The sequence below is a fragment of the Dreissena polymorpha genome, chromosome 14 (genome assembly GCF_020536995.1).
Source record: "Dreissena polymorpha isolate Duluth1 chromosome 14, UMN_Dpol_1.0, whole genome shotgun sequence".
Taxonomy (NCBI): domain Eukaryota; kingdom Metazoa; phylum Mollusca; class Bivalvia; order Myida; family Dreissenidae; genus Dreissena; species Dreissena polymorpha.
The window spans coordinates 66886163-66910552 of record NC_068368.1 but is presented as its reverse complement, the minus strand read 5'-3'; the positions used below and the strand labels follow the sequence as shown (position 1 = coordinate 66910552).

Below are 24390 nucleotides of genomic sequence, written 5' to 3'. Positions count from 1 at the left end.
TCTAGAGTGTTCTCAAGGCAATCGTTGACATGGCAGACAAAAGGCTATCATAGGAGCTAACCATGAGCAAACTGGCAAACATGCCATATGTTTGGCGGGTCATTAGAGATGGCCACCAAATATTGGAAAGGACCACTTAAATACAAAAGTAGCTAAGCCATTGGTCCTATTACTTTTGGTTACAGTGTCTATTCTAGAAATCCAAAAGTAAGGGGAAAATCCCCCCTCATTTAAAAACAAGAAACCGTCGGAGACGGGTGATGCTACCCAAAGGTTGTTATGTCACAATATTGCACTATATATTCAGATAAAAGGAAACGTCTTGAGGGCATAACTTTGGACAAAATAATACGATGGATGGTTTAGCAACTTAAAAATTTCAAAGAGCCATAACTCTCAAAGTAAATCATCTTACCAGAACCCACTAATAACATGCGCATCTCCTCAAGGTAGTTAAGCTTCCCATAAAGCTTCATTGAAGTCCAGTCAGTAGTTGGGGAGAAATAGCCCGGACAAGAATTGCACTATTTGTACAGTTTATAGAAAATTTGAAATGGCCATAACTCTGTGAAAAAATCATCCGACCATAACCGGCTGATAATATGCACATCTCCTCTTAGTAGTGAAGCTTCCCATAAAGTTTCATTGAATTCCGGTCATTTGTTGCTGAGAAATAGCTAGGACAAAATTTTTGCACGGACGGACGAAGCGGCGACTATATGCTCCCCCTAAATTTATTTTGGGGGAGCATAAAAATAGTGGGATTTCTGAAATAGAGCAGGGGGAGGGGGCATTACCAAATTTAATTTTTATACATTTTAGTTTTAGTATTAAATTGTTTGTACATTATCACAAACCGTCAAGTCAGTAAATACAATGTTAATTGCTTTTAAATAAAACAGCAAATCATGTTTTCAGGGTTCTGCGCTTTTAATTGTTGACACAAAAATTGACACACGCACACTTTGCATGCAGATGCTGTGCATGCAGCATGATGTGTGCGCAAATTTTATAGCCTAAGAATCAACACAAAATACATGCACTCATTTTATTTGAAGCTAGAATTTGTCAACATCATGTTACCATACAAAATTGGTAGTATGTTTCAGATTACCAATTGTATATGAGAATTCAACAAAACATTTACCATTGTACATTTTGAGTTGAATGATTATTTTTTGACACGCTTAAGTTGTAGAATTTTAACAATAATATGAATGAAATGCAAAATGTCCACAAAGATTATATCTAGTTGCCATCATCATGGAGGTAAACACCGTTTGGTCCGATTATTGTGGCAGGTAAAACGAAGCCAACAAACTGCCAAAAAACCACTGCCTAGGAGTGTTGTCGCTTATCCAAAGCATGCGCTCTCATTTGCCAATATCGAATTTTTAACACTACGACCCTGCGCCTTTAGGCGGGCCTTAGTTGGGAAAAGAGATACGAGTAAATAACAGACGATCGTAAATCGGCTTTCTACATTTTCAGCAAAGTCGATATAGCTTTGATCTGTAAAAATACTCCTGGATATCAAGCCTGCGAATTTTGTCGCAAACATGCTGGAAATGTGCACAATCTTTGGAAAAATAGCGCGAATCCCGTGGCCTAGAATGGACACTGTTGGATACCGCTTATGTATCATTTTAATATGGGTCTTGAGTCTTACCCTCTAGAAGAATAGTATGTGAGGATACAGGTCAGTTCTGCAGTGTCCTCCGCCATAACTGTCACATCACTGCTGTACTTGAGCTCTGGGGGCCGGTCTCGTTCAGTTCCTAGCAACAGAATATGAGCCTCATTTTGAGAAAAATTGTCTTACTGCTTTCCGCAAAGGCTAATGAGGGATGACAATTTTTGCTTTTATGGAATTTTTAGTTTAAAGAGGGTCCCTGCTTCTCATACTTTTCATCATATGCTGGTTTTACCAGTGCAAGTTACATTTGCAAGTAACTAATAACTGCCATAGTTGAATCAAAGGTGCCAGGAATCGAACCTGCAATCCTTGCATAATCTACTGCTCTAAGCAAGTAAGCCCATATGTCAAGTTTTCCTATACATTCCACATACCTGACTGCACATTGAGTTTCATGGTGTGTGAGTTCCTCACGTCCATCAAGATGATCTCGTTCTTTGTCTCACAGACGTAGATATAGCCATTGTCTGACATCTCCACCCACAGGAAATGAAGGGAGCCTGAAGTAGAACAAAAATCAATGAGCCTCTTTTTGGGAAAACTGGGCTTTATGATTGTTCAAAAAGTGTTGTCCTAGAAGTCTGCACAGTTAAATAGTTAAATTAATGAAAACTGGGAGCAAAATAAGAGAAATGGCTTAACGGCTAGTTTAGACAATTCAAGCGCCATTACCTTCTGTTATGTGTTGTACTTTAAATCAATTATCAAAAATGTATAGACTACATTAATGGACCACTTCATCCTGTACAATCAAAGTCTTAGTTGAAGACGTCAAAGAATTATAAGTTACATTACATGGTAATATCAAAACAGAACTTCATAGAACAAGGCACAATAAATCAACTTACCATTTGGGTCAATGATCATACGTTCTCCAACGTTCACTGGGTTGGTGTCTGACAAAGTGTTGGAAACCTAAATTTTGAACTTAGTAAATAAGTTTGATGCGTGTTCTTTTCCAGGTTTTTTTAAACATTTTTCTTATACTTAATGGCAAGTACAAAGACATTATGAATTACAAAACCAAGCACAAGCCTGGACTAATGCAATTTTACAATGACCTGAACAAGCAAAACTTTACAACAACTTCCAGTCATACTAAGGTAAAATAGAGAAATATTTTTTTATTTTAAAAACAGTATTTGGTTTTTATTGAAGCTGGATAAAATATTGCTTGTTCATTATGACTACATCTAATTATATTTTCTGTCTCATCATACAATAACAATGTAACTACTTAAATAACAATGTAACTACTTAAATAACAATAACAATGTAACTACTTAAATAACAATAACAATGTAACTACTTAAATAACAATAACAATGTAACTACTTAAATAACAATAACAATGTAACTACTTATATTATGGCAATGCTCCGATTGTTCGTTCATGGTCTGGAAAAAGCTGAACAATACTGAACATTGATTTTGCTGTCTATGACAAGAGTAACTGCCTGACTTTTTTCGTCTTTTCTTGATGTCATGCCCTCAGAAAACATTATTTCAGATTATACACTAGTATTTAAACATAAAACAAATCTTACCCAAGGAATTTAAATCCAAAATGATATGGACAATTGTCCTCAAAATCCCAAAATGTCGCTGTTTTGCCCCAAAATACCAAAAAAACAGTGCTATTTTCCCCAAATGCCAAAAAAGTGTCACTTTCGAAAAAACAGAAATATAAGTTTTTTTTAGAAAATTCTACAAATTTCCCCGGCCCAAAGTCTTGATTTCACCAACCACTCATGCTGAATTTCATAGCGACCTACCATTTTGCCTCTCTGCCAGTTGAATGTCCATGCCGGGACACTCTTGGGGACATTGATACAGTCCATCTTCAAGTAATTACTCCTGTACGCCTCCACACTGTCTGGGAACGTTCCATCCCCACCAGGGAACGCATTGGCCACTATAATAGGACATAAGGTGTTTTTATGAGCAGAGTTCTAGAGAAACTGGGCAAAATGCATGTGCATAGTGTCATCCCAGATCAGCCTGGTGTCATCCCAGATCAGCCTGGTGTCATCCCAGATCAGCATGTGCAGTCTGCGCAGACTAATAAGGGCTTCACTATCCGCTTTTTTGGATTTATTTTTATTTTAAAAAGTCCCTTTTAAGAGAAAAACCAGTCTAGGCAGAAAGCGTTATCCCTGATAAGCCTGTGTACCCAAACGCATTAAGCCTTTGCATGCTGGGAAATTTGTCGTCTGCTAAAATGCTGTCTGCTGAATTTCTAAAATTAGCATGTTCTTTGATTTTTTTCAAAGAATACTATCAGAATAGCAAACAGTTTGGATCCTGATGAGACGCCACATTCTATGGCGTCTCATCTGGATCCAAACTGTTTACACAGGCCTTCAAAATTCGGTTCCCGCACTGAAAGAGTTAAGCCCAGTTTTCTAAGAACACAGCTCACATTATTCTACTAACAAGTGCTCAGCTTTACAAAGGCACATCACATTTCAGTGCTCCAGCTAGGATTTGAAAAGGGCAGAAGGGCGGGCTATTTTGTCAAAAGGGCACTTTTGATGCGCAGAATTTTGTAAAAAAATAATAATAGGGCAGGGCATCTGAAGGGCAGGGCGGGACGCTCTTCTATCTAGACCTAGCTGGAGCACTGCATTTTCAGGTCCAGTATTCAAGCGCACTTTCTTAGACTAAAGAAAAAAGAACAGACTTAGAACTAAGAAAAATACATTAAGCATTTGATTAAATAATGGCTACACATACTATTTTTGTTCAAAATACATTGTTCTTAATAATAAATACTTGTGTATTTTGAATGGATTAATAACATATCATATTTCTATTCTTATACCATAAAAACATTTAAAAAAAATAAGAAAATGTGTAAATAAGGGCACAGATCCAACCAACCTGTTGCTGCAATACGTAAGTATTGTGTCATAGACGTGCCGTATTCATTGGATACGATGCACTGATAGTCTCCGTTCAGTTGCTCGTTAAAATACACACCAATAAACAGAGATCCCGTGTTGGGGTCAAATCTAGCTTCCTTCTCGCGAGCATTTAACTTTTCTCCATTGATTCTCCATTCATACCTGAAACATGCATTGAAACTTGATATAGTCTATCAGCCAGATGGGTAGGGGTGTACTACTCGGGGGGGGGGGGGGGGCAAAACAACACCTATCTTACTTGAGTGTATACTCAATATAAAGTAACAAAATGTGTGATAACAATCTCAGTTGGGCAGCTATAAGTTATTATTGAGCTGTTTCTATGGCAACCGTCAGGCTTTGACTAAATAGCTAGTTTAGCTAGTATAATTCTCAAATATTTCTTTAAAATTGGTTCTAGAAAAAAAGTTTGGTGTTAAAATGAAGATTATGATTATTACCTAGTATGATCTGCAATTAAATATGCAAATTAGTACATTTGTATATCTATGAATATTAATGAGATTGCAAGAAAAGTTCCTAAAAACTAGCGAGCCACCAAAATAGTAGGGTCAATATATGAACAAAAAAACTTCAACCACCAAAAAATTGCTACAAAAGGTATTTTAACTGAACCTGGTAGAGTAGAAGCTTCTTTCAAACATATCAAAAGTTTATCACAATCGGACCTCCGGAGAGTTTTTTTCAAGATGGCCGCCATGATGGCTGCCAATACCTATTAATGATCACAACTATGTAGCTATACAATCAAATTTGATGAATTTGGTGTCTATTCCTAAGTTTCAAGGGGCAAAGAACACATAAAGATCATCAGACATTGTTTAAGTGTACAATAGTGTACACCTATAAATGATCATAACTATGTAAATATCCACTCAAATTTTTATTTTTAAGGTTACATATGGGTTTCAAGGGGCAAATAACACATTTAGATATTCATACATTGTATCAGTTTATTATATTACACCCAAATCCAAAATAGCGTCCAAAATGGCCGCCTAGATATCCACCAAAACCTATTAATGATCATAACTATGTAACTATCCACTCAACTTCAATGGATTTCGTGTCTATACCTACGTTTCAAGGGGCAAAGAACACATAAAGATCATCAGACATTGTTTAAGCTAACAATAGTACACACAAATCCAACACGGCGTTGTTGTTCTTTTGGTGGATATGCATAGGTTTCAAGGGGAAAAGAACACATTAAGATTATCCGACATTGTTTAAGTTTACTATATTACACATAGATCCAACATGGCGTTCAAAATGGCCGCCAAGATGGCCACCAAAACCTATTAATGATCATTACTATGTAACTCTCCACTCAGATTATATGATTTCGTTGTTTATACCGAGGTTTCGAGGGGTAAAGAACACATTTCAATTGTCTGATATAGTTAAAGTTCATAATGTTACACATAAATCTCACATGGCGTCCAATGACACAATACGAAGGACCGTAAGTCCATTACTGTTGACGTGATGCTTGTTATGTGAAACGCCATAGTATGGAACTGTCGCAGTTTCTCGATTTTGACAAGAGGATCGATATTTTTCAGCTTCAGGCAACACTGAATTGGCATGGAATAATGCGTATTTTGCATCAGCAAAGACAGTACCCTGGGCTGTTGTCAATTATATTCTTGCCTATGATTAATATGTACAATGGGGACAAAGCGTGTATTCTGTCAACATAAGTCTTAGTTTGCAACCTTGCCACAACCTTCACACCATTGTAACGTTTGAACAGCCCTTGAATTGGAAAGCTGCCGAAATCATCATTGATGCGCCACAAAGTAGTTGAAAATGTTGTTCAGAATTTGGGATGTTTTATAAACGTATGAACTTGCGGGGGGGGGGGGGGGGGGGGCAAAGGATCCCTCATGTAAGAAACCGCTCTCAAAACAGGCTGTCTATTGAGAAATGTAATTGTGCACATTGTGACACAAAAATCTGTCCAGGGGGCTTCACGGGACCATCTTATCATTGAAAAGTGCATACACTGCCAGCTTTTGGCAGAAATGAACAAGGAAGATCCAGACATTCAGATGCTGCTGGATCATGCCAAGGATTTGTAATCTTCCCTTTTGAGGGGCAAAACGACGCTAGCAGATGATATGTTATGCGATTTTGATAAAACTCGAGAGGGCTACAGAGAAGTAGACACATGAAATTGTCCAGACCTCAAAGACAAGCATAGTATGGCTGAATTATTAGCTTATGATTAACAATTCAATGGTGTTGACTAAAGCATATCGAACTGGGTGTTGGTTGATGCATAAGGCATTGCCCAAATTGCTATCCATCTTTGCTACTGCTGGATACATTACCTGCAATCTGCGTATTACTATATATATCTGCAGCAAATAAGCAACCTAGAGAAAACGCACCCGGGCGTTTATCGAAAGTTCGGTATTGGTTTTCACGTTGTTTGTAGGAGCCATCAGTGCTGGGCTGGGCTAGGACTTGATCCTGTTATTGAGCAAACATTGATGATGCTTTTATATAGCACATGTGATCTAACTCAAGGCAGTGGAATGACTGAGGAAATGCAAACCCCTTGGACCCTATCTGCAACATCCGAGCACAACAGTGCGATGCAGGATTTCACAGACCTTACCTATACTACAAGTCCACAACACAAAGACTCAACTGAAGCGTGCATCAAATGGGATTCTTCTGCTCTAGAGAAAATGCAGACACAAATTACAACCTGATCAACATACACAGCTGACCCTATTCTCAGAAACACGGTCAATGAGATAGTGGCTGGGTCACATTTGAATGTTCATGCAATTGAGGCGGTTGGGAAAACGATTATAAGAGATATCATAGGAAAGTTGATCTTTGCTTATAAATTCATGAGAAATACAGAGCCAAATCTCTTATGAATATGAATTGCTTGGCTGTTAAGATCGCTTCTGACAGTGCTTTTGATCCTGCTCTTCTGTTCCAGCGTTTCCTGGTGGTGTCAAAATATGGAGATCCTTCCCTGGCAGTCGTATTGTCTTATGAACTGAGCTCCCATCCTGTTGCCTGAAGCCAAGAACATACTTTGTACAGCAGATAAGCCTCAGATCGCTCAGGAAATTTGAGAGTATGCTGTAGACACATCATGTGAGGCTGTGATGAACTGTATTCATGAAACAGATGCATGATGGTGGCACTTTGCTGCATCGTTAACCATGGAGAAGAGCGACTCATATAACGCAATAGCCGAGTCTTATGTAGATTCATTGAAAGGCATTACGGACAAGCGACAGTGGGGTTCGATGGCTACGAAGACGGTGATTATAGCAAAGACAAAACGCACCGGAAACGTGAATCATATTGTGAGTTTCAGCAAAGAAACAGAATGCTCATGTAAAAAAAGGAAGACTTTTTGTCTCGTGACAGAAACAATGCCGGCATGATTGCTCTGATCAGCACAACTCTGACTAAAATGGGATGCTATGTTGTTCTGTCTTCAGGGGATGCAGACGTTCAAATTGTTAAATACAGTATAACGATCCCGTCGTAGCACCACAACGTTGGTGGGCGAGGATACATATTTGCTCATCTTGATCCTGCATTACTCCGAAAGGGACAATAAGACCATCTACTTCCGCTTGAATGAAAATAAATAGTCAAAGGAACGCAAAGTGTATAATATTAACTTTTTGAAAGAACTTGTGTTTATTCAGGCTGTTATTAATCTTCAATGATTTTCAGCAACAATAAAAAATCTACAGAAGTTAGTAAAACCTGATCCTATCATAAAGTCATGTGCTGGTTCATTCTCTCTTCCAAATGTCGTAAATTGGATGTTATGAGGATTCAACTCCTTAGTGATATCCTCAATTCGATTAAAGTGTTTCTTGTCTCCTAAACCATGGCATTTTACATAACAACCATAACGTTTGAGTAACCAGTTATAGACTTGTGGTTCTTCGTATTGTGTTTGATGGCCATTTTGGACGCCGTGTTGGATTTCTGTGTAACATAATTAGCTTACATTTTGACTGATGATATAAATGTGATATTAATGTGTTGTTTGCTCTCTAAAACCTTCGTATATACACCAAATTCATCAAATTTGAGTGGATAGTTTCATAGTTATATTTTATAATCATAAATGTGTTTTGGCGGCCATCTTGGCGGCCATTTTGGATGCTGTGTTGGATATGTGTGTAATATAATAAACTTAAACAATGTCTGATGACCTTAATGGATTCTTTTGCCCCCTGAAACCTATGTATAGACACCAAAATCGTCAAATTTGCGTGGATAGTAACATAGTTATGATCATTTTATAGGTTTTGGCGACCATCATTGCGGCCATCTTGGCGGCCATTTAGGAGGCCATGTTAAATTTCTGTGTAACATAATTAACTTACACTTTGTGTGATGATATTATTGTGTTCTTTACCCCCTTAAACCTGGGAATAGACAACAAAATCATCAAATTTAAGTTGATATATACATAGTTATGATCATAAATAGGTTTTGGCGGCCATCTTGGCGGTCATTTTCGACGCCATGATGAGTTTGTGTGTACTAAATTAAACTTTAAAAATTTCTGATGATCATTATGTGTTCTTTGCCCCTTGAAATCTAGTTATAAACACCAAATTCATCAAATTTGATTGGATACTTACATAGTTATGATCATTAATAGGTCTCGGCGGCCATCTTGACGGCCATTTTGAAAAAAAAACTTTCCGGAGGTCCTATTGTGGTTAACTTTTAATATGTTTTTAAGGACCTTCTACTCTACCAGGATCAGTTAAAATACGTTTTGTAGCAATTTTGGGGGGGTCAAAGTGTATATTGACCCTACTTCGGTTCAATTTCTCCCAGACAATTTATGAAAATTAAGCTGATTGAGGCCCCATCTTCAAAGGAGAAAAAAATACCACAAGCTGCCAGTGCCAGACTGTTATCAACCATTTTCATATGCTACTGGCATGCATCTTCCAAGATATATAGGTGTAGTTTTTTCCCGCCTTACTGGTACACCCAACATAAATTTTGGGTACTTGGCTGAAGGGCTAATAATACATCCACCTTTTAAACTTGAAATTAACAGTCGACTTTAAAACTTGAAGATAAACAGTCACCTTTCTCACAGACTGCAATTTCAATCAATCACATTACAAAGTGAAGCTTTGATAATCCTAATGCCTTATAATTGAACCCAATTTTACTAGGTTCAAATAGAAACAATTCATTTGTGAAGTACTAGAATTGTTGCATGTGTAGACAACATGATACCGTAAATATTAGTTTATATCCCTGAATGCAATAACAACCTAGGTTTAAGTGCCTACAACTTAAAATGCTGTATTTAATAAAACTTGTAAGTAACAACAAATAACACAACCTTGCCTTCATTCTGTAAACTTACTTGAGTGGTGCAGACCCTGTCGCAGCACAAGAGAACGTGCGGTTTTGGCCCGTACGGATGTACACGAGGGGTTTAGGCCAGTTATTTCCCTGTGGTATGGAGATCTTGGGTGGAGTACCCCCTGGTATAGAAGTGGTACAGTTAGAGGCAGGGTCAAGGATGGAGTGAGCTGGCTTTGGGAAAACTGGGCTAAATGCATGTGCGAAAAGTGTTGTGCCAGATTAGCCAGTGAAGTCCGCATAGGCTAATCCGGGATGACACATTCCACCAATAATGGATTTTTCTTTAGAAGAGAATTCCTTTTGCCCAAAAGTACTATAACAGTGGAATGTCTCCTTCCAGATTAGCAAGTGCAGATTGCACAAATTAATCAAGGATGATATGTTACACACATGCATTAATCAAAGTTTTCCCTGAATGTGTGACTCAAATGTTTACCACATGGTTATTTATATCTTTACAGTATTAATATAAAACTAAAATTAAAGCATGAACATATTCATATACTGTTATGTTCAATATATTAGTTTCCATAATATAATTAAAAGAAATAGATCAATTACAAGACTATTGCCGAGCAATATAGTCCCCTACCGGTTCCACCATTGTCAGAAATTCCACTATTGTCAGAATAATTTTTTTTGTTGTTGCCATAGCAGCCAAAATTTTTGACGTAGGAACAAAATGAAATGACGTGCAAATTTCCAATATTGACATCTATCCATGTTTCAAGTTTCATGAAAAAATATTAAGAACTTTTAAAGTTATCGCAGGATCCAGAAACCACCATTTTCAGCAATATTTCTAGTCTATTTGTTGCCATAGCAACCCGAATTTTTTATGTAGGAAAACATGAAATGACGTGCATAATGTCCCTATTGCCATCTATCAATCAGTCAAGTTTCATGGAAAAATATTAAGAACTTTTAAAGTTATCGCAGTATCCAGAAAAGTGTTACTGACTGACGGACTGACAGACAGAGCGCAAACCATAAGTCCCCTCCGGTGAAACCGGTAGGGGACAATAAAGGAATATTCTATTACGTTACATTGACATAATTATGTGCATAAAGAAAACCAAGAATTATCAAAGGTCGCCATGGCACATTGGGTATCATGGTGTACTGGATGTCACGGGTTCGATCCCCAGTGTGGGGGGCGTTTACATCTCCCCATCGATACCAACTACTGGTTAAAGTCCCAGAAAACAGGTTGAACAGCATTTCAAATAAGCCGTTGGCTTTCGATGCAATCAAGATAAAGTAAATATATTCAAACTAAACTAATAAACAAAGGAAATAGTTCAAGAGTGTAATTTAAATTAGCAATATCAAATACCAAACTATAATGAAGTGAATACAAATTAGTAACTCTTGATTTGAAATTTACTGTTCTTATGTATATGTATCATTCCAATAAAATTGTTTCCAAATATTTTAATAGATACAACTGTAGTATATGTACACTGACAACCCTTTGTCCATGTATAAGCTACATATTTATGATGTTAACTCTATGCCATATGCTCACATGTGTATATACTAAATTTATTGAATTATATGTATGCGCGACCTTAAAGTGCATAATAAAGATGAAAAGGTTCGTTCAATGTTTTGGTCATTCAGCATAAAAGAAAATTTAACGACAAGGCGAAATCAGAACTTGATTTTTTTCGGAAAAAACTGTTAATATCCATTAACAAGTAAGCTTTTCTCACTAAAATTGTTTAACCAATGGAAGTCAATCTTCAAAATCTCAACCAAGCAACCAATAATTACCAACATGTTCACTTTGTTATATTGATGACTTAGAATAAATACGATTACTCTAAAAATATGATTGCACAAAATCTGTGAAGTTGTGTCTCTCTGTGTAATATTGCATAAATCATAGAAGGTAAACTTACTGGCATCTATACAGGTAGTAATCACCACACAACATATGATTGCAGACAAGTACATTTTGACATGAGGTTGTTGACGAGCCTGAAAATAAGTTGGAATTGATGACATAGCATATATTAAAGGGATCTTTTCACGCTTTGGTAAATTGACAAAATTGAAAAAAAGTTGTTTCAGATTCGCACATTTTCGTTTTAGTTATGATATTTGTGAGGAAACAGTAATACTGAACATTTACCATGGTCTAATATAGCCATTATATGCATCTTTTGACGATTTTAAAACCTAAAAATTATAAAGCGTTGCAACGCGAAACGATTGAATAATTTGGAGAGTTCTGTTTTTGTCGTTAAATTTTGTGAAACTACGAAGATTGCTTATATAAGGTATAAAATACGTCAAGTATGTGTATTCGGCGGAATAGCTCAGTAGGCTAAAGCGTTTTTACTTCAGGACTCTGGCAGGACTCCAGGGGTCACTGGTTCGAAACCTGCTCCGGGCAATGTTCTTTTCCTTTTTTTAATTTTATTCTTGATCTTTTACTGGAGCTTTTACGATCCAATGTTTACATTTATCAATATAAAGCATTTAATGAATAAGTTAAAAAATGCCAAAATCTGTGAAAAGGCCCCTTTAGTGACGAAAATGCACTGACTTTAAAGAAGGGGTCATGCGTGTATAAGACTTTTAAAGAAATATGTAAACAAATTAAAAATCTTTTAGTAGTTTATCTAGTTTACTACGTTTTTGTTTATTTCAAATATGTTTACATTAAGTGCGTATGTTGATTTCAGACGTACTATTCTCGCAAATCTCTATTTGCGGTTCATCACACGTATTTCTCTAGTGATATTGTTTTGCCTAATGGTAAACCCATTAAGTTTAAGAGATACTGTTCATATTGACTGAACAAATTGTGAAACCTGATAAGAGTAGTCTCGATAAAAGGATTGGTACCGGATGTCTGACATATTGCTTCCCAACGGCCAAATCCATGCAGCAATTTAGATGTATTGTTCAGTGTTGATGACAGATGTTATTCTTTAGTCTGGCAAATATTCTTCGGAGTTATGCAACAACCAAAAGCTACATCAACACTTTATTGAAAAAAGGACTCTGGTGCCCAGATGTGTCGAATACCCCTAACTAATAGAACTGCATATTGGTGCGGCCTAGGGGGACAAGGAGGATCTCACTGTGATTTAGACACTGAATGTTTCTCCAGATCATGCATCTGGGCGTTAAGCTCAGAAAAGGAATAGGGTTTCCAGTTACCAAAATGGTTGAGGTTGTTCAGAATAGATTTGTCAAATTAAAAAAATAGGGTTATAAATAGGCACAAGAACGAGAAAACTTGGCATCAGCAGATAAACTGCCAATGGTGCAAAATAGGAAATAAGCACTATAAATATGACCGTCACAGGCGATCCAGCAAATATGTTTAGGTAAAAGCAAAACATTTAATATTCCTAACAAATGTCGACTTTTTCATAAATGTGTCACATTGAATCGGTCAAAATCAGCTATCCGTTAAGAAGTGTGCCAGATGCGCTGTGGCGATGTTATTGGCTCCTTCTGTCAACATGAAATATAATTCTCACAAAGAGAAGATGATTTCCTTTCGTATATTCGTAAATATTATTATTTTCTAGCACAACTATTGTAAATCCCATACCTTTCATGTGTAACAACTTATCCAAGTTCGCATGTTTTAAATACATCTATACATCACAAACATCTATATAAAATGTTAAAATAAAGAAATAGTCCCTTTAATTCACAATACAAAAAGTTATTAAGGTAATGAATAAAACAAAAACCTCAAGATCAAGACACTTTCATACTCATTGAAAGGAACAATATTTATACGGAACATAAATTTGTAATAATTTCCTTATCGCTTTTAAATATATTGTCCCCTGACTATCCTTTGAATTGTGCACTTGGCAATTGACAGTGAACTCATTAACACATGTCAGACAGTAGTTTTCCTGTTCGTCTTGGAGATGATTCAGTATGTACAATGTTATTTCTTTTAACTTTCTTTCTTTAAGTTTAACATAGTTATTTGTGCATCAATCACCGCAGTTGATTATACCATTGTAACAAAAAGAAGAATATACAATTCATAAAAAAATCAGAATGTTGTATATGCTTCTCTATGAATTCCTTCTGGCCATTAAAACAAAAATAAGTAAAAGTGATTTTAACGGAACAACTTTGGTAAATATAAATCATAAGTAAGAGTTCAGAGGAGTTGGTGTCATAATATCAATGAAATAAGCGTTTTATAAATTTGCAAATGATTGTGTTTTGAGTCCAAATTTCATTCACATACAAACCACAGATTTATCTGAACAATGTCACTAATCTATGAAGATTAGTTCATACGACACGCAGGATGTGAAACAATATGTGAAACTAAATGGTATTTAACAAATTTAACGTTAACGTTTATTGTAATTATGCAATTAATTCATCATGTTTTCGTGCCTAAGGTTGAAATACATTAAGCAGAAATACACACTGTTCCGATTTTTTATGTAACACCCTCTTATTACTTCTTCTGAAGGCAACTTAATTATCGTGGTTTACCTTATACATTTTGTATTTCTGTTTCTGTTTGCTATCGAGGTAAGGATGAAGGCTCTAACACGTTTAATAAAATATCATTTAATAAATAAAATCATCGCAGAGTCTGTACGATTTTACGTTGTTGTTGGACCAAGAAAATACACAACGACCCTTATCTCGAATCGTCTACTTGCAGCACGACCCCAAAGAGGTTGACAGCATCGAAGGGCATTGATCAAGGACTCGGGACTCTTGCATTATATTATGACCGCTGTCTACACATTATATGAGTCATATTTGCTTGGCCTATCGTAGGCATATCGACGTCAATGGCTTGTAGTCACGCCTTGGCCTATCGGTAGGCATATCAACGTCAATGGCTTGTAGTCACGCCTTGGTCTATCGGTAGGCATATCAACGTCAATTGCTTGTAGTCACGCCGATAGGTAGGCATATCAACGTCAATGGCTTGTAGTCACGCCTTGGCCTATTGGTAGGCATATCAACGTCAATTGCTTGTAGTCACGCCGATAACGATCTTCTTAATCCTCAAGTTAAAAGAAATCGTCCAAAGCAAACGCCTGAAAACACTATAGTGTTCACATTTATTGCCAAATCTCTATGCAATTTTAGCATTACGTTTGAAATTGGGTCATTTGGGGTCAAAAACATGGTCACTAAATCAAAATAAAGGAAAAAAATCTTGCAAACACTTAAGATGCCACATGTATTACCAAAATATCATGTTTACGAAAAACATGCAAGAATGTGAGCAGTGAATATGGATCGGAGGACACTGACGAAAATTTCAAGAGAAATCCTGATGTAATTAATTAGTGTGTCATAAATGTAACCAACATATTATTTATTACTAAAAAATGAATAATTATGAAAAGAGTTAATATTGATTGTTTACTTTAATCTGCCATACTGAAAGTATCTTCATTTTCAGACTGAGTTACCAAAAATATTTGGAATCGATCTTGTGTTCAAGGATTTTCGTTCTTTAAGGTGTTTAAATGTAATTGCAAGGGACATGATTATTCTGTATTTTAATGTATTTGTTTTTGTTTACATAAATGTGACAGTTTTTCGAATTTGGTTCATGAAGACGAGCCCGGTTTGGTAGGGCAGGCAGGAGACAGGCCGGTATACATGACATCGTATATACGGACCATACGGAACATGGACCATACTCCCAGACAATACGGCCCAGATTAGCGGACCATACGGGCCAGGTCGGCGGACCATACGGCCCAGATTATCGGACCATACGAACCACATGTTTCTTTACGTCATGTATATTATTATAAAACACGAATATACTACAATACTGTGCTACTATTGTACTATGAATGTGTTTAAAATAAATAAAACGGGAAATGAAACGTTTGTGTCATATTTTTGCAATAGTTATTATTACTCCCAGATTTTAAATTCATTTTAATGTTGTCATGAACTATTCATTTAAGCAGTGCGCATCACGAAAACCTGCACTTTAATGGACAGAATATATTTTAATGAAGTTGTAAATTAATATTTATTAAATTTAACATGCCGCGTGGTGAAAACGGTAATAAAAAATTATAACATAATTATTAACTTTAATACATGTCGCGAGGTGAAAACGGTAATAAACATTTATAACATAATTATTAAATTTAATACATGCCGCGTGATGAAATATATTATTATTGCAATAGGGTATGACACTCGAATAAGTGACTCGTACGTTTGTATATTGGATACGCCCTATTTATGACACCTACTGATTGATCTTATCTATTACAGAACAGAACAGAACAGAACAGAACAGATAGTTTATTTGCGACTAAAGCATATACAGCTCATCGTCAAAAACAATAAATCAATCATAAATACATATACATACACATGCGTCAAACTAACAACAAATGTTTATGCATTTTTACACATAGATGATTTTTGTGGGAATGCAATATGAAAGAGAAGGCTCTTAATTGTTAAACAAAGTTAAGTAAATGATTATGATCCGTTAGTGATTGAGAAAAATAAAATATAGACATTATGCAGTTATAAATTATTTACAAAATCACAATTTTGGGGAAAAAACTATTCTCTCATAAGAATATAAATTTTCGGCTCTTAGTTTAAATGCTTTTATACAAAAATTAGCTAGACGTATCAATACAGATTTTCTAGTCTAATTCAACAATTACAGTTATTGATAATATACCCTTATGGATTAACACGTCTGTAAGCACCAATTAAAGGTAAAGTGTGATAATCGTTATAATTGTAGACAACAACGGCTTATGTTTGCACATCCGGTGTGCTATTTATAACATAAATATTGATTGATGTTGATATTTACACTAATGCTAATAGAGTGAGCATGTCTTTAATTACTAATTAAAGGTAAAGTGTGACAATCATTATTATTGAAGACAATATAAATATCAAGTATGGACATGGTCTTACCATATTCGAAAAAAAATGCCCACGCCTCCATGTTTGATTTGCTTAAGGAGAATTTACTCCAACTCAAGAGCAGTCACTTGTGACAAGTGCCAACGCTGGCATCATATCCGATGTGGAAACACCGGGATATCGGAGGAGGTATATATATATTGAGGAGACAACACAACCCTGCAATATTGAGGAGACAACACAACTCTGCAACATTGAGGAGAAAACACAGCCTTAATAAATTGAGGAGAAAAAACAACCATCCAATATTGAGGAGACAACACAATCCTGCAATATTGAGCAGACAACAAAACCCTGCAATATTGAGGAGACAACACAACTCTGTAATATTGAGGAGAAAACACAACCCTACTGTATTGAGGAGACAACACAACCCTGCAACAATCAGGCGACAACACAAAACCCTGCAATATTGAGGAGACAACACAACCTTGCAATATTAAGGAGCAAACACAACCCTAATAAATTGCGGAGAAATCACAACCTTGCATTATTGAGGAGACAACAACAAATTGTGACATTTATGAGACAACACAACCCTAATGAATTGAGGAGAACACACAAACCTGCAACATTTCGGGGAAAACACAACCCTGCAATATTTAAGAGCAAATACAACCCTGCAATATTGAGGAGACAACACAAACCTGCAATATTGAGGGGACAACACAACCCTGCAATATTGTTGTTAAAACACAAGCCTAATAAATTGAGTAATAAATACAACCCTGCAATAGAGAGGAGACAACACCAAACTGCAAAATTGTGGAGACAACACAATACTAATAAACTGAGGAGAAAACACAAACCTACAACATTTCAAAGAAAACAAAGCCCTGCAATATTTAAGAGCAAACACAACCCGCAATAGTGAGGAGACAACACAACCCTGCAATATTGATGGGAAAACACAAAACTAATAAATTGAGGAAAAAACACAACCCTGCAATATTGAGAAACAACACTACCCTGCAATATTGAGGAGACACCGCAACCCAAATAAATTGGGAAAAACATAACATTGCAATATTGAGGAGAAAACTCAACCCTGCAATATCGAGGAGCAAACACAAGCCTGCAATATTGAGGAGACAACACAATCTTGTAATATTAAGGAGCAAACACAACCGTAATAAATTGAGGAGAAAACACAACCCTGCAATATTGAGGACACACCACTAAACTGCAACATTGAGGAGACAACACAACCCTAATAAATTGAGGAGACAACACAACTCTGCGATATTTCGAAGAAAACACAAACCTTCACTATTTAAGAGCAAACACAACCCTACAATATTGAGGAGATAAAACAACAACACTGCAATATTAAGGAGACAACGCAACCCTGAAATATTGATGAAAACACACAACCCTAATAAGTTGAGGAGAGAGCAGAACCTTGCAATATTGAGGAGACAACACAACCCTGAAATATTGAGAAGAAAACACAAACCTTCAATATTAAGGAGCACCGCAACCCTGCAATATTGAAGACAAGACAACATCACTGCAATTTTGAGGAGACAAAACAACCCTGCAATATTGATGAAAAAACACAACCCTAATAAATTGTGGAGAAAATCAAACCTTGCAATATGGATGAGACAAAACTACCCTGCAACCTTTAGGAGAAAACAGAACCCTCATACATTTAGGAGAAATCACAACCCCGCAACATTGCGGACGTAACACAATCCTACAATATTGAGGAGAAAATACAACCCTGCAATATTGGGGAGAAAACACAACCTGCAATATTGAGGAGAAAAATAACCCTGCAACATTGAGGACACAAAACAACCCTAATAAATTGAGGAGAAAACACAACTCTGCAACGTTGCGGTAAAAACACAACCCTGCAATATTGAGGATAAAATACAACCCTGCAATATTGAGGAGCCAACAAAACCATGCAATATTGAGGAGACAACGGAACCCAGCAATATCGAGTAGACAAAACAACCCTGAAATATTAAAGAAAAATTTCAACCCTTCAAATTGAGGAAAAAACACAACCCTGCAATATTGAGGAAACAACACAACCCTGCAATATTTAGAACACACGACAACCCTTATAAATTGAGAAGAAAACACAACCCTGCAACAATGCGGAGAAAACACAACCCTGCAATATTGAAAAGAAAATACAACACTGCAATATTGAGGGAAAACAGAACCATGAAACATCGAGGAGACAACGAAACCCTGCAATATTGAGGAGAAAACACAACCCTGCAGTATTGATGAGAAAAAACAAAACCCTGTAAAATTGAGGAGACAACACAAGCCTGCAATATTGACGAGAAAACAAAACCCTAATATATTGAGGATGAAGCACAACCCTGCAACATTCAGGAGACAACACAACCCTGCAAAATTCAGGAGACAACACAACCCTGCAAAACTCAGGAGTCAACGCAACCCTACAATATTGAGGAGACAAAACAACCCTGCAAAATTGAGAGACAACACTACCCTGTAACAGTGAGGAGAAAACACAACCCTGAAATATTAGAAAGAAAACACAACCCTGATAAATTAAGGAGACAACACAACCCTGCACTGTTGAAGAGATAACACAAATATAATAAATTGAGGAGAAAACACAACCCTGCAATATTGAGGAGACAACATAACCTTGCAATATTGAGGAGACAACAAAACCCTGCAACCTCGAGGAGAAAATATAACCGTACAACATTGAAGAGACAACACAACCTTGCAATATTGAGGAGACAACACAATCCTGCAAAATTGAGGAGAAAACACAAATCTGCAACATTGAATAGAAACCACAACCCTGCAATATTTAGTAGAAAACACAACCCTGCAATATTGAGGAGAAAAACACAACCCTGCAATATTGAGGAGACAAAACACAACCCTGTAATAATGAGGAGACAACACAACCCCGCAACATTGAGGAGAAAACACAACCCTGCAATATTGAGGAGACAAAACACAACCCTTCAACATTTAGGATAAAACACAACCCTGCAATATTGAGGAGAAAACACAACCCTGCAATATTGTGGAGAAAACACAACCCTGCAATATGGAGGAGAAAACAAAACACGTTAACATGGAGGAGACGACAAAATCTCGCAATATTGAGGAAAAAAACACCATGCAATAGGTGAAAACACAATCATGCAACAGTTAGGAGACAACAAAACCCTGGAATATAAAGGAGACAACACAAGCCTAATAAATTTAGAAGAACCAACACAACCCTGCAATCCACCGATCATCCCGACATTGCCATGATACGGAGGTTTAGGAGCAAGTTAGGGAGGAAGATTGCCTGCCATAGCAAACAATCAAAACTTAGTGTACTGTAATTGATTCCACATGTAGTCGACTTCATTTCTTTCGTTGAAATAAGTCTTAGGAGAGTAAGAGTGTCACATAACATGACGACAACTGTTGTAATTAAATAAAAAAAGTTTTTGCTATCGGATAGTAAATGTTAAAAGCCGAGAGTGCAAACTACATTGCGCAATCTGTCGTAAAAAACGACATTCCTAACAAGTATAATCTACGAAATTTGAATCGTGTTTAAATATATAACAACAAAAGACGTTTTATTTGGAAGATGTTTATCAAACTTTTACACGAATGTTATTGGACTTTAATATATATGTGTGTAAATCGAGTCAATCCTGAGAGATAAATCTACATCTAACGGAAAATTGACTCGGATACTTTGAAAGCTTTTTATGAAGAACGGTAAGTAAACGATTGATATATTACTTTGTCATACCGCTGCATTAATATCTGCCTGATATAACGTTGCATGATATATTGTTTTATATCAGTTCAACATGAAGTTCGTATATCAATCGATGATAAGAGGTAGGTCATATTTGTCGGAATCAACTATAAAGTTATCATTTTTAGTACACTCAAATCAGATTCGTCAAAACAACTTATTCAATTTGATACCAAGATGAAATATATTTTAAAGACAAAATGCAACACAAACAGCAACAAAACTTGTTTTACATATATTAAGCGCAAGTGCTCATGACGTCATTATTTATACGTCAAACAAAAAAAATCATATTCTTACCCGCCCTCGTTGTTAATTATTTCCTTAAAATCGGGACGTGGAGGTATGATGAACAGAAAAACAGGTTACTACCTGATCTTTTCGTAATATATCAGGCTCGATACGAATATAATAACGGCGAGGCTTCTAAGCCTTGACTGATATACTACGAAAAGTTCAGGCAGTAACCTTTCAATCTCTTTAAATAAGTCTTGCTTATAGGTATTATTTGAATACTGTACTTGGGTTTTGATTATTTCTTCTCCGCCCAAATAAAGATTCTATTGAAGGTTCGAGCGGGATACAGTGACGCCATGATTCCAGAGGCAGCCCTGGGTGTTTAAAGCTTTGTATAGAACCGAAGCACTGCGCTCCCATTTAACGTCCTGGGCGGAAGACAGTTTAGTTTGTATAAGTAAGTATCAACTGGGTAAATTAATAAAAAATGCTCGGATGACACTTCTTGCTGTGGTTGGGTTATAGGACAAAAAACTCTCTACTTTGCCTGCTAGCTGTATTTAATCAAAATGTGTGTTTTCCGTGCAGGTATTAGTATCCCATCAAGTGTGGTAGGGCATATGAATAAGATAATATAGCAAAAAGGATACGATTATGAACATAAAATCATACAAAGCCTGAGCAGATCCATTAGAGCATACATGAAAACATAGCATAGAATAAAAAAGATAGCAGCATATTGAAGATATCATTCAAGACAAGATGAGACCGCCACCATTCATGTTATTGTTATCTTAAGATAGTAATTTCATTAGAGTTAAGTCGCGTGAACGGGAACGAGACTCGCCAGCTGCGCGGTATAAACGCAGATAGTATGCCCTATTCAACTTATTTTATTGTTAGGATGTACCTACACCTAGGTTTTTATAAGCGACATTTAACAGGCATTCTTGCACAAATACAACCTTTTTATGCCCTCGAAGGAGAGCATATTGTGATCGGACCGTCCGTTTGTCTGTCTGTTCGTCACATTTTGCGTTAAGGTTTCTGCGTTTAGGTTTCGAACTATGCTCATAACTTCTATGTCCATTCAGATAACAACTTGCTATTTGACATGCATGTGTTTCTCATGGAGCTGCACATTTTGAGTGGTGAAAAGCCAAGGTAAATGTCATCCTTCAAGGTCAAAGGTAAAAAAAAAACAAATCAAAGGGAAGTAATAAGCTTCAAATGGAGATAATTATCTGAACGTGCCAAATGAAAAAAGACAATTGATAAATCAAAGCGTCACAGTAGGGGGCATTGTGTTTCTGACAAACACATCTCCCGCTTTATTTACACTTAATGAACTTATTGTTTTCGAAGTTGATCAGTAGGTACATAAGATGAGAGAGACCCACGTGAGCACGTTTTGCATCTTAATGAGTTGATTGAAACGCAATTGTATACGTGCTTTCCTTATCTTCGTCGTCAAAAGCTAGTTATAATTCATTTAAAAATGGGAAAAAATTATCTCTCGTCTTTTTAGTTGTGTTTTGATTATTTATGGGCTAGCGAATGACTTTTATTGTGCAGCGTTATTTTTGTGTCCGGTTATGGTCTCGGATGCGTATGTTGCACATTGACAAACGGGAATATGGGCAAAAACCCAGATTCGACCCATCGTCAAAACCTTGCTTAGTAATATTAACGTTTAGAAATAGTGGAAGCCGAAGCACGCAGACAATATAATCATTGGTTTATGTTTTTTTAGATTAAAAGTGGAACCGGTACGTGTTTCGTTATAGCCTTTTAACACATATGCAAATATTATTCCTTCGAGCGCCTATGGGCAAGAAAAATTGCCTGGCAGGGCGGCATCATAAAGAGTGTTTTGTTAATGCAGGGGAAGTAGTTCTTAAATGTCGAAAGTCTCTAGGTAGTAGGTTGGTGTTAAATTGATAGTGTGTATGCAAAAAAGTCTTAAATGAGCCATTTCACGATTTATGTAAATTGACAAATTAAAAACAATGTCTTAGATTATGCAATTCTGCATATTAATTATGGTATTTATGGGAAAAACAACAATTACCATGCTCTAAAAACTATCATTATATCATGTTTTGACATTTTAAAAATTTGCATTTTAAATACGTTGCAACGCTTAACATTTTTGCAGCCAATTTAAGTCTGTTGACAGTATTTTAAAACGATTTTAAAACTACATATTAGCTAAACAATTATTATCAAAACTTTCCATTACCAAATGTAGCACGTGTAAAACAGAGAGTCTAGAAACACTAAGATGAGACAAAATATAAAAGGCTTGCTCTAGATGGCTTAAACATGTTTTAATTTCCACCAAAGAGTTCACTTATTTGTCTTGTACGCCTGCAATTTTGATAATGACGGCCTACAGTAAATGTCCTTTTCTTCCGTTCGTCATTTAGTCTGTTAAACCAGCGTCAATTTCAAATGAAACAAACATTCTAATCGCTCAATAAATATCATTATTTAAGTTCAAATTATAATAACAAACACTTACACTGATCAATACTTTCAGTTATGAATACTATTCCGAGACATGAAAGTTTCAGTTGTGAGACTACAACAATCTTCATAGCAACAAGATAAGACAACTCACTTGGTGGATCTACTTTTTCTCCAGTGACGGTGAAATTGCGCTCCACAGAGTCGTATTTATGTGCCACAACGACTTGGAATATTCTGTCTGTAGGCAGTACGTTGTACAGGTCATTTTCGGTCTTGTCAGATGCCTCGCGATCTACTTTCGGTATCGTGATGGTCAGATTTTTGCCAGTCAGAGATACGAAGAAATAGTCCCTGTACATGTCTGTTGGCGGAAGCTGCTCTCGTACTGTAAATTAATATTGTTGAGAATGTCTTACAATTCAGAAATTGTTGATAGCAAACAACTTACATGCGCATGAAATAATATAATAAAGTTTATAATGAAAAATGCAATACAGACGTTGATGCGTTTGTAGTCCCTTAGACAGTTAAATTAAATTTAAGACATTTCTTAATTGATTACATTTTTAAAGGCTTCATTTCCAACCCTAGGCTACTAATGAGCAGCAAAAAGCTTAAATATTCAACAGACTGCGAGTTACTCACAGGCTGTTCTGGTTTTATGCTGGTTTATTTAGCCATTTTTACTTTACTCCTAAGTATAAAATGGTAAAAATGTTAACACGATGATAAACTCCACAACATTTTATGAAAGATGCATGACCTAATTTCTAACTTAGTTTTTAACCAATTTATTTAGTTTAAACTAATTAATTTTAGCTTGATTGCATAGAAAACCTAAGGCTTATTTGAAACACTCTGGAGTCTGTTCCCTAGACTATAACCTGTACTTGGTGTCTATGGGGGAGATGTAAAGAACGCTCCCACAGTGGGGATCGAACCCGTAA

The 24390-nt window shown here is 36.3% G+C and overlaps 1 protein-coding gene across 1 annotated transcript in view; it reads right to left on the bottom strand.

Moving 5' to 3' along the window:
* LOC127857451 (uncharacterized) overlaps window positions 1-24390 on the bottom strand; it is a 295553-nt gene that overhangs the window by 73734 nt on the left and 197429 nt on the right. The window lies entirely within an intron of this gene.